Source organism: Xyrauchen texanus, chromosome 47 (genome assembly GCF_025860055.1).
Source record: "Xyrauchen texanus isolate HMW12.3.18 chromosome 47, RBS_HiC_50CHRs, whole genome shotgun sequence".
Lineage (NCBI taxonomy): Eukaryota > Metazoa > Chordata > Actinopteri > Cypriniformes > Catostomidae > Xyrauchen > Xyrauchen texanus.
Window position 1 is genome coordinate 24,027,180 of NC_068322.1, and position 13,002 is coordinate 24,040,181.

General features: G+C 37.6%; 1 protein-coding gene across 3 annotated transcripts in view; it reads left to right on the forward strand.

Annotated features, from left to right (window-relative positions):
* The window catches only part of tbc1d22a (TBC1 domain family, member 22a), a 180,446-nt gene that overhangs the window by 55,982 nt on the left and 111,462 nt on the right, over positions 1-13,002 (forward strand). The window lies entirely within an intron of this gene.

Genomic DNA, 13,002 nt, shown 5'->3' on the forward strand with positions numbered 1-13,002 from the left:
TTTAATGGCGCAGATTTGAAGGCAACTCTATCGCCCACTCAAGTACTGAGATTTGTTGCTGTCACAGTAATGCAAGAACACGTTAAGCTGGTTCAACTTTACTACATTGGCAATACTTTGGCCAAGCACTTGAAACTGTGGACATGTACTTGCGTAAAGTATGTTTCTTGTCTTACTCGGTTACTCATGAATGCAGCCTGTGATTTAATAAAGTCCCATCAGCCTGAACTTTCCCACTGGATACTATGCATTTATTCACCCTTGTGGCATCCTGGATCATGCAGCTCATGGGTTCCTAATAGCCTATGCCTATTACAGCATGTGCATTAGGTTCACTAACCCTATAACTGCTGACTCCAGCTTTCTGTCAATCTCCTGAAAGGCCTTTGCTGGCCATTCATTGATGAAATGCCATAGGCCTCCACGGCTGAATTGAGCAGTTAGTGGTGTGTGACCCACAGTAGAGGCCTTAATGAGTATCGGTTTGTTCGCATTTCTCCATTTGAAGAACTGAGTCCAGCACTGATTTGAATGCTGGTCTGATTAACTTTCCTCATTTGCTCTAACGAGTTGTTAAGTGACTGCCTTGGGATGCCTGAGATGTCTCGTGGCATGTATTTTTCTTCTTTTTCCTTCCGAGCTTTGTCGACCAGTTTGACCTTTTGGCTTTCAGTTTTTTTTCTGTAAAGCGCATCAGTGTTTAGCCATATTATGAATAACATAACTTGATGTGAACCAATCATAATACATCTAGGTGCACAAGTAATCGACTAATCGAGGACCCGTTTTGCACCAGCTAATCGACTATTAAAATAGTTGTCAAATATCATAAATGTATTTTCTTTTGCTCAATTGCCTGCCATGAGCAACACTGAATTATACTGTGTTTTCCCTCTGAATCTCTCACCAAATCTCGCAGTTACAATTGAGTCCAATGGCTGTGCTGTGGATGTGCGCCTTTTGAGATGTTGGATGAGAGAGGAGGAGATATAATGGCGTCTTTGCTTTCAAGCTGTGGCAATACTTGTAATATTTTGTTTCTTATTGAATTATTCTTTATTGGTATTCGGCTCTTGTTGGGTTTATGCAAACCAACGGACGAGGATCTGCTTTTATGTTTTAAAGAAAATGCAAAGTGACACAAGAAGCTCTGAATCTTATCAGATCAGTATGTGTAAATGCGTTAAATCTCTTTAACACCAACACAGCACATTATATAAAAAGCAAGCTTGTTTTGAAACTGTTCTTGGCAATGTTTGCGAATGAAACAAAATAATTTTCACGTAAGTGTAATTTAATATTTTTTATGTAATTTTAATATGAGTAGTCGATTACAATTTTTTTTTGTCAAAGTACGCTTCAAAATTACTCAAATGCCCATCCATAAATCATCTATCTGTTTGTCTGTCTGTCCGCCCAATGCAACAACAATGCAACGTAGCGATAATGAAAAAGTAGTGAAACATTAATGAATAGTGTAACATAACTATAACGAATAACGCAATGCAGTGATGACATATAATACATTGTAACTGCTTTCTATCAAATAATGCAACAGAACAAGTAATGCAAGTATAGCAATAACAAATAATGAAATGCAACGATAACGAATAGCACAATGCAACTGTAGGGAAATGCAATAAGGAATTACAATCCAGCATTAATGCAACGATAATGAATAACACAACATGGCGCATAATGCAACACTGTGTCAACTAGTAACGTCATATAACTTCAACAGGTAATGTAGCATTGACGAATAACACAACATAACATTATTTAACGATGCAGCGCATTGAAGGTGTGCTCAATAATATTCTTGTTTATGTTGCAGTGACAGCTAGTGCCATAATGCAGCATCACGCAAAAACTGAAGTGCTCGTGAATGTGCGTCCAACGACATATGTAGAAAAAAGCAGCTTTTTCTCCAAGATCAATATAATGAATCTTCATCTCATGTGATTGCTTTTTTTTAAAAAAAAAAATACTGTTCAACTTTTCTATTTGAAATGTTAGTGATTATCAGACCCAGATGGTATTTGCGCATGCAGAATCAGCAGAAAACTCTTCAACAGAAAAGATTTCCGCAGAATTTTGACATCTGTCATTCATAAAAGTTATACGCGTTCCCCATCTTGTGCATGTTTGTTTATGAAATATTTTGGCTAATTTCATGACTCTTTAAGCTACAAATAAGATGTACAGCCATAGCCAAAAGCATTGGCAGTGACATCAATTTTGTGTTTCGCAAAGTTTCTGCTTCAGTTGTTGTGATGTTGATTCATATTGTTTCTAGATTATTGTGCAGAGTGATCAGATGCATTTTAAATAATTGCAAAAAGCTTAATTGGCCCAAACAATTAACTTTATCACAAAACCCCAAATTTCACAGTTTTCTGGCCCTGGCACAAAATGACCAACCAACATCATTTCACTAATCATATCAGCAGCACCTGGGAAAGTGTGAACGAGTACTAGTCAGGTGAAATCACTCTATCAATCTGATTGGATTATAAAAGCAGAATGATTGCTATAAAATGAGGGAAGAAGTGCTTCCAATCATTGTGTTATTGTTAGCAATGTTTACCTCTAAAGAAAGACGTGCAGTCATCATCGCTTTCCATCAAAATGGCCTCGCATGCAAGGAAATTGCTGTAAAGAATATTGCACCTGAAAGAACCATTTACCGGATCATCAACAACTTCAAGGAGAGAGGTTCAACTGCAGTGAAGAAGGTCTCAGAGTGTCCAGCAAGTGCCAGGACCGTCTCCTACTGAGGAGTCAGCTACGGAATCGTGTCACCACCAGTGCAGAGCTTGTTCAATATTGGCAGCCGGTTGGTGTGAGTGCACCTGCATGCACAGTGAGGCGAAGATCTTTGGACAATGGCCTGCTGTCAAGAAGGGCAGGAAAGAAGCCACTTCTCTCCAAGAAAAACACTGAAAGACTGAAATTCTGCAGGAAGTACAAGGATTGGACAGAAGAAAACTGGTGCAAAGATATTTTCTCTGATGAAGCCCCCTTCTGACTGTTTGTGACATCTGGAAAATCGAGAGTCCAGAGAAGAAAAGGTGAACGCCACCATGAGTCCTGTGTCATGCCAACAGTGAAGCATCCTGAGAACATCCATGTGTGGGGTTGCTTTTCATCACAGGGAGTGGGCTTTCTCACAATTCTGCCCAAAATCACTGCCATGAATAAAGAATGGTATCAAAACATCCTGCAAGAGCAACTGCTCCCAACGATCCAGGAGCAATTTGGTGATGATCCGTGCATTTTCCACCATGCCACAAGGCAAGTGTGATAATGAAGTGGCTCGAAGATCATTACATTGAAATTTTGGATCGGTGGCCAGGCAACTCCCAGATCTTAATCCCATAGAGAACCTGAGGTCAATTCTAAAAAGGCGAGTGCACAAAAAGAAGCCCACAAATTGTGACCAAATCAGAGCACTAATAAGGCAAGAATGGATCGCCATCAGTCAGGATTTGGCCCAGAAGCTGATATCCAGCATCCCGGAGTGAATTGCAGAGGTTATACAGAACAAGGGGCAACACTGTAAATATTGACTCTTTGCATAAATTGAGTGTTTTTGCTAATAAAAGCCTTTAAAACTAATGAAACGCTTATCATTGTTTCCCAGTATACCATAGAAACATGTGAAAACATAATCTACAAATACTGAAGCAGCAAATTTACCAAAACACAAAATGTATGTCACTGCCAATATTTTTGGCCACTGCTGTAGTTCATTTTATAAATTTGTATATGTTTAAACCCCTTCCGCAGAAATCAGTGCAGAAAAAAAAAGAAATGTCCACAGATTCCGTCTGGAACATGTTGAATAGCAACAAAAATACTGAGTGAACCTTTAATGAGTAATGTAACATAACTTTAACCATTAATGTAAAATGGCATTAACAAGTAATGCATCATTAACGAATAACACAATTTCAATAAGTAATGTTACATTAACAAATAGTGTAACATTATGATTAATGCCCATTCTGTCTTCCCCATAAGCTCTGCTATGTCTACTATTGTAAGCAACGCACACATTTCTTTTAATCATCTGAGTGTACAATTCTAAGAAAGATCTGGAAAAATTGCCTTGTCATAAAGTCATTCGTTTTCTCTGACTAATCACAGTTATTGAATATTCTTGGATCTAGTTTAATTACTTTGCTATAAAAAGCTATAAATTGAATTTCTGCACAGATCCTCGCTCTGAGAAATCACTTTTTGTTCATTTACATCACTGAAATGTGTCATGCTTGACTTGGTGCAGCTTATAACAATTAATTAAATCATTTTCACTTAAAGTTCAAAATATTCTATGGGAATGCCATGCAGTCACCCGTGCAAATGTATTTGCTCTGTTATTGAATATTCTATTTGTTATCAATTCTATTTATTATTTAGTATCAATTTACAAGAACTGAAAGTGCCATTTTATTGTCTGACCATGTTCTTAATGGCTCATGAGATTCCCCATTACTGTATGGATAATGACTCCCTTTACGCTTCTAATAAAAGCAAATTAATTCTTTAATGGGCTCATCTTGCATGATATTTCACACTCAGGGAAGTTCACCTCTCTTTCGGCCACTACTGCCGCTCTTACATGCAATACTGAGAAGTAGTGGCAGTGGATTGAGTTGTCAGGCACAAAGTGATGTGTATTGTATTGTTCTTTACCAGTCCATGCTGTCACGTCAAGCTATTTCAAACACTGCACTGCCGTTCTACAATAACACACTCCCACTTCTGGACACTGAGCAGCTATAAAAACATTGTAACATTTCCGAAGTTACAACGATTGCCATAGTTACTCATCCAGGGAGCCGTTTATGCCTCGTAACGCAGAATAACTCTGATCTAAAGTGGATTCATGGTCCTTAACCCACACAAAAGCCACAGCTCTCCAGCATGATTGTATTTCATGCACGGCCAGACATTTTTTTATTGATTTGCAGTAGTTATTGTAAGTCTATTTTAGTTTTTAGTTTTGTTGTACACACGCTTGACGTACATTTTGAACAGTATATAATTACTGGACTTATAAGGTTAAGCTTCGGGAAAGTAACTCTCCATTGTGACTTTTGTTTTGCTGATATTAAGTAAAATCTGAGTTTGTTAAAGGAATGTTGCTGGTTCAATACATGTTTAGGCTGAATAAGAAAATATTAATTAGTCATTTTTCTTAGGCATGTATCAGTATTACTATTGCACCTACTTGGCATTTGGAACAAAAATCTAAAGCAGAGTATAACATTTTGCCGCATAACTCGTCCTGCATCTTTTTTTATGCATGTTACATGCCAAATTCTGGCAACCATTCAGAACCCCTATAACCTATATCTGGACCTTTGTGATTACATTTCATTAACTGAAGCCGTTTTTACATTTTAAGTTTTTTTTACCTAATTAAGTCACTAGGGGAATATTTTAGCACTGATTAAATCATTTTTTAAGAATGTGGAATTTCTGAAATGTGGTTTTGAGATTGTTTGCGCCTTTTGGCCTGTCCAACTTGCTTCAAGAATCACAAGCAAAACTCATTTCGAGCTGTTCTCAGTGCAGACTGTTCCTCCCTTACATGTCCTTCATTACTTCCAGGCATGATCTCCATAAATCACAAATGGATCTACATCTTGTTTTCAATGGCAACTATGTTTACACCATAATTACCACCCCAGCGCTCATTATGCGGCCCTGTTGAAGTGACATGTTTGCTGAGTTGACTACCATGTTAATTAACCTTGCCTTCAATTACCAGTCCATGGATTCTTTTCAATACTCATTAACCAATGCAGGGGGCGGTAGTGGGCGGTAGCGGGTTAAAGGATTAGGACACCCTACGGGTCATATTGCATAATCCACCAGACAGAGTTTCTGCAGTAACTTCCTATGGTTGGTAAAAAACCCTTCTGGGCTGTCTTTGGTTATGAGGCTGGTGAAAGCTCACCGCGTCCATTAACTCATTTTCGACAGGTTGTGCTGGCCTGCAAACCGAGGGCATATGATGGGGCAGAGCTGTAGAATCATTCCAGCTCCTTGCAGTTCCAGTATGCCAAAGGAAATGTACCCTTGACCTCAATGGAAGTGAAACAGCCCATGTCAGCGAAGTAATAGAAGAGCCTGACTCCAGATGAAATTTTTTTGAGATTTACATTTTGAAGCACCGCAGTAGTGTGGCAAGTGATAACATCTATCACTTCAATGTAAATCTGAGGTTTGTTCTAACTATCCACAACTATGACAAATGATGAGTCAATTTGTTGGTCACCTTTTTTCTGTTTCTGTGGCAAAATTAACGTCTTTACCTTTTATGGTGCTTCTTTAATTATTATTTCATTACTCATGTTTCCATCCAAGTTACAAATTAAATTTATTTGAAGAATCAGAATATCATAAGAATTATTAACGAATAAAGCAGTGTTTCCTTCCAATGAGTTCAAGAGAACAAAATCGTCACTTCCAGGGAAATTGGCATACAATTGAAGTTATAGCCACTAGGGAAGCCACCGTGGCCTTGTTTGTTCAGTGTAATAAATTACTTGCTCCCCCGAACATCATGTTTGCTAGTGTTCAGCGGCAGATGCCTTGTATCTGCGAGCGAAAGCACGTCCCACAGTTCTGGGTGATAATAGTAGACAATATTTTTGGAGGCTTCAAAATAACCAGAGGAACATTTCAGATGCAATGTGATGATGTTAATGATATTCTCTGAGCGAACCATGTACTGTATACACAAGGCTTGAGGCAAAGATACGTGACTTTTTTTGGCATGCGTCAGCTTTCCTATATAAATTCTATAGGAATATATTCAGTAAATGTGTTTCCGTTGTAGTTTTTGCTCAAGCCTTACCAAATAAAAATGCATCCACCTCAAACAAGTATGTGTGGACTGGAAAAGATTCTGGAATGTTTATTCTCATCTTTGTATTCCATCCATGGGGCGGCTGTGGCTCAGGTGGTAGAGCGGGTTGGCCGCTAATCGCAGGGTTGGTGGTTTGATTCCTGACCCACATGACTCTACATGCCGAAGTGTCCTTGGGCAAGACACTGAACCCCAATTTGCTCCCAATGGCAGGCTAGCACCTTACATAGCAGTTCTGCTGCCATTGGTGTGTGAGTGTGTGTGAATGGGTGAATGAGACGCAGTGTAAAGAGCTTTGAATACCGTTGATGTTTAAAAAAGTGCTATATAAATGCAGACCATTTACATTAATGCATTTGCCAGACGCGTTTATCCAAAGCGACATCCAGTGCACTTATTACAGGGACAATCCCCCTGGAGCAACATGGAGTTAAGTGCTCGTTGTTTTTTTATGGTCATTTTGGGGTTTCAGGGAATTGCAGAGTAGTGCATTACAGAGTAGTGACAACAAAGTTGTAAAATTGGCTTTAACTTTACACAGAAATGGTTAGTAAGTGATTTTATCACACTAAAATCATGTTAACATGCATATTGTTTACATCTTGTGGCCATACTTGTTGAGAACAGTGTGTCACTGTTACCCAGATTTGTGTTTTTTTTAAGAAAAGAAAGGGCAATTTTATTTTATTTTTTTGGGTAATCAACATTATGCCACTAATGCTGTTGATTGAGCTTAACTTGTATTGGGACCTGGAATATTCCTTTAAGTACACTTGGGGGTACTCGTAACCCTGGGTGGGAATCACCATTTTAAACTACTATAAGTAGCCATTTAATCAACTGTCCGTGGCTTGTGTGAATTGCAAAATGATGGTTTATCAACAGAGATCTCTGAGTTCTACAGGGAGGCAGCTCAGTGTGTGTGTTGTCTACTCCGGTTTGTATGTTTACCGTGCACGCTGGATGGATCTCTACCGACATCTGCTCTTTTCTGTTGCGATGCGTTCAGACATATGGCGTGATGATGACCTCAAGGGTGAAATGATGGTCATAAAGTAGTACGCCTTATGCTTTCATGAATCTGTGCATACGTGCAGGTATATGTGTAAACCTTTCGCACTCACCCACTCCAGTATATGAGTAATACATGCTATTCACTTAAAGAGATAGTTCACCCAAAAATGAAAATTCTCTCATCATTTACTCACCCTCATTGCCATCTCAGATGTATATGACTTTCTTTCTTCTGCTGAACACAAACAAAGATTTTTAGTAGAAAATCTCAGCTCTGTTGGTCCTCACTATCCAAGTGAATGGTGACTAGATCTCAGAAGGTCTAAAAAGGACATAAATTCAGCATAAAAGTGATCCATAAGACTCCAGTGTTTAACTTCAGTGTTCTGAAGTGATATAATAGATGTGGGTGAGAAACAGATCAATATTTTAGACCTTTTTTAATGTGAATCTACACTTTTGCTTCCACGTTCTGCCACTTACTGTTTGGGGTGGGTTAAATGTGGAGATGTGTGTGTGTGTGTGTGTGTGTGTGTGTGTGTGTATATATATATATATATACACACACACACACACATCTCCATATATTATAAATATTTAAGTCCTTTTATATATAAAAAAAAAGAAATATATATATAGAGTATATATATATATATATATATATATATATATATATAAAAGGACTTAAATATTTATCTGTTTCTCACACTAACATATCACTTCAGAAGATATGGATTCAACCACTGGAGTTTTATGGATTATTTTAATGTTGTCAATATATAATTTGTGGACCTTCAAAATTCTGCTCACCATTCGCTTGTGTATGGACCTACAGAGCTGGTCAATCACATCTGGGATGGCATGAGGGTGAGTAAATTATGAGAGAATTTTCATTTTGGGGTGAGCTATCCCTTTATCAGTGACTTCACTGACCCATTGAGACTGTGTTTGTGCAAAAAAAAAAAAATATATATCATACAGAAATATTGAATGTGTGTATTGTTCATAGTGCTTTTCATAGCTGCCTATTTGGACACATTTGCAGTAGATAACAAAAAAATCAAACCAAGTGTCAAACAAATGATGCTAGAGCTATTCTCAGAGCTAAACTGAAGTAGTTAATATATTTGGAAATTACCTTTCTGGAACCACTCCATAGGAGATATTTACAGTGGCTACAAAACAGAATTTCCCCTTAAACATGTAATGTACTTGCAGTTGCACTTTTGACCACAGGAGGTGCTGTTGGCTTGTTTTACGCCTTCATCTTCTCATCAGCTTCTCTTTGTGTGTCCTTGTGTTGTGCTGAGTGCAAGTGCCGTTAAGGGACTCTGCTCTGTAAGAACTCTCGCACGACTGGAGAGATTAACACTGCCTTATTACAGCCCACACACGACAACACTCGCGAGTACCTCGATTCCTAAGCGGAAGGCCGTTATGTGAAAGCACAATGATTCTGTCCACCATTTAAAGGTCATCCAGAACCAAACTCTACAACTGCATACTTTTCCTCGCCCTGTCATGGGAGTCAGACTACTGCTCTGTTCCTCACCTTAGTAAGCTGCCTACCTAGACAACATTTTAAGGCATCATGGGCATGTCCCTAACATGAAGTCTGTTTAAAATGATGCTGCCTTTGAAGATGCTGCATTTTGGCAGAATTCAAAGTCAGCATTGCATTCCTTCATGGAGAACACAATCGCATCGTTGCTGCAACATTAATGGGAAATATTCATCCAAGGTGGTGGACAAAGTGAGAGAAATGTAGATTATAAATATAATTTACTACTTTTTTTTTATTTCTCACAAATCCTGTCGGAAAATATATTTTGGTCATATTTAACCCCAAATCAATCTATATATATATATATATATATATATATATATATATATATATATATATATATATATATATATATATATATATATGTATATAACAATAATAAAATAAAAAAGTAATAGTAATAAAAATAAAAAAAGGGAAATTATATTTTGTATTAGGAAAATTAAGTCTACATTTAGGACTATTACAAAGTTTTACATTGGGACGTTATTTTCAGTATGCTTAAACACATCATCACATTTTATCGTAACGTCAGGACGTTTTACCTTTTTATATTCCCATTGTTTCTTAATGGGAATTCCCGTTACTGTAACAGTCTTGTTTTTCTTTATTATAATATAAAACTGTGGTTCTCAACCTTTTTTTGATGAACGTCCCCCTCGCTCGGCTCTATCCATTGAGCCGTATTCATCTACAGAGCCATGCAGGTGCATTAGCCGAGGTTGTGCCTCCTCCTGTGTATTTGATGGTGCTAAACCAGATACTTCAGGTGTGTTGCTAGACTTCAAATAAGATGAACAGTGGTACAAATGCGTACCAACCCATATCATTGAGAACCAACTGATATATTTCAAGTCTAGATAAATGTTTTAATGCAAAGAGGAACTAGACGATAGAATTGTTATTATGACTTATAAACATCCCCCATTTGGAGCCTAACACCCCCCTCCCTCTACTAATTTGCTCTCAGCTCCCCCGGCATCCTTTGAATGCCCTCTGGGGTGGTGGTACCGCCTTCGTTGAGAACCCCTGATATAAAAGATGCGGCTGCACAATGATTTTATTATTAAAATCAGCACAAATGAAGGCAGTACCAAGGGAGAAATTCTATGATGCATAATTACTTATTATGTTGCGTTAATTATTTTCATGTTGCGTTAATGAGACTATCATAATAACCATCTTTTATTCATTGCTGTGAGGTTATTTGGTCTGATATGTGTATAACTTTCAATAACATAATGTCACAGTGCACACAATCTTAATAGGCTTCATTTTCTATAGGAAAAATAATGTTTCTTTTGAAATAAAATAGTTCCAGGACATTTGCTTGACAGGTTTAATGAGAATCACCCAGTCGAAAAACAAATTACCGCTACGGTAGTTTTTTAGTGTCTCACGTCATGAGCACCACGTTTTTAAGATGCTGTGTCAAGTTTATAATAGTGCAATTTTGTAAAATGTATCTCAAGACACCTGAATTCTGTTTCTTTCTGCTGCACTTGCCACACTAATCTGTTTTCAGTTTCCTAAATCATAATTTTGTAAAGTATCCGGCAATTGAAACGCTCTTTCAGATGAGGAAAATGCAGTTCCAGTGCGAATGGCGTAAATCTAGCAAAATCAATGCGTTTTGTAACAAAAATGTATTACTGAGGACATAGCTTCTGTCTGGCTGATGTTGTGCGCAAGAACACATCCCCTTTGTAGCGAGCTGCCTACGTAGGCAGCGAGGCAGCTTTCTAGTTTTTGGAACAGAGCCAGTCATTCTGGGGAATGTGATTTATCAGAGATCAGACAGTGATTAGTGTCTTGAACGAGCACTTTAGCGTGTAGAGGACCAGCGGTGTCAGACCACAGTAATGCATTGGGCACCATGCAGCTGGACATCCGTTCACTAAACTGCAGTGCTACAAATAATCCCAGCAGCTCACTGGTCCTGTCAGCCAGAGCTCGTCATATGCTTTAAAGTTAGACCCATGTTGCCAAGGAGACAAAGCAGCTCTGTGTGTGTGTGTGTGTGTGTGTGCGTGTGTGTGTGTGTGTGAGTGATCTGCTCTGCTCAACCTGTGCTTTGCCTGTTGGAGCTGCAGTTTGACTCATTCAAAGTAGTTTCTAAATAAATCTAGAAGAGATATGTGCTGGTTGTATTAGTTGGCCTCTAAAATGGCGTAAACATAGCGATCAATGCATTTGCAAACGAAAACCTATTAATGTAGACGTGGCCTGATTTGGACATGTCCTTTATTTGAATTAACTTCTTACAAGCATAATTCAGTAATTATCTTTTATTTGCGAGAAATAGCACAAGACGTGCACACAGGATGCATTCTTTTGTTCTATTTGCATGAAAATGGTAGTTTTGTGGTTTTAGTTCATGTCTATAAGCTAGACGTCACGCAGCAGGTAAATGCATCAGAAACGACATTTTTACTTTCAATTTGACCAAAATCAAAAAGTCATCAGATTTTTAAATTGACTATGTTTCCTTAGTCCACAAGAGGGCACAATAAATATAGCTAAGGATGCACTGATCCGATACTTGAATCAATAACGGCTCCGATACTGATGTTTTTAGACAGATTGGGTCGGACGAGCCAGATCCAAATCCGATACTGTGTGTTAGTCATGTTTGTTGCTGTTATACTCCAAAAATGACATAAAAGAACAATTAAAACACAAAGTAGTTCATATGACTCGTGCATTTTATTCAAAGCCACTTGTAGACGGGCGATTAGCTTTGTGAATCAGAAAAGGTTGTGTTTAATAAGTAAATATATAGTATGTGAATTGCGCTGCTCTGTTGACACTCATATAAGCATGCGCAAGCCGCTAGCACTCGTGGCTATTTTTAGCCTTCACGTGTTGCGCAATATTTGAGCGCTACTCACGAATAACATCTCAGATGTAGAAGCTCAAAAGGTCGCTTCAATTATATTATGCATTTAGAATGGCACTGGAGGTGCATTTTTACCAGAATTTGAATAAGAAGCTAATTAAATTACTGTCCTACAAACAGACACATATAGGACTTCCTGTCAAAATAAAAAGTTAAGATGTATGATTTAAATATATCACTATTGTATTTAAAAATCTAAAAGTCAATAATAATCTTTCTTATTATCATTATAATTATTTTTTACAAATTATAATAATATTTAAATTGAATTGGTTCCAATAATAACTGTATGAATGAAAAGTGAGATGATATCTTATGACTAAATTGAACAAAAAAAGATCTGAATCCTTTAAAGTCCAGATACAGGTTATAAATAAATAAATAAAAAACAGTTTATTTTCTACTGATGACATATACTGGAATTATGGTTAATTTTGTTGCTACATTATCAAGTATTGACGTATTAATAATAAAGTGTTTCTTAATAAGCTATACATTTATATGAAAAAAGTAGTATCGGTGCATCCCTAAATATAGGAAGTAATATTCCCAGATAGCAGAGCTACTCGTCTGAACTCGGTGGTGAGGTGGCTCAGACTTTGAGCCCAGTGGTTGTTCAAACAGATGGAGCACAACAGAATA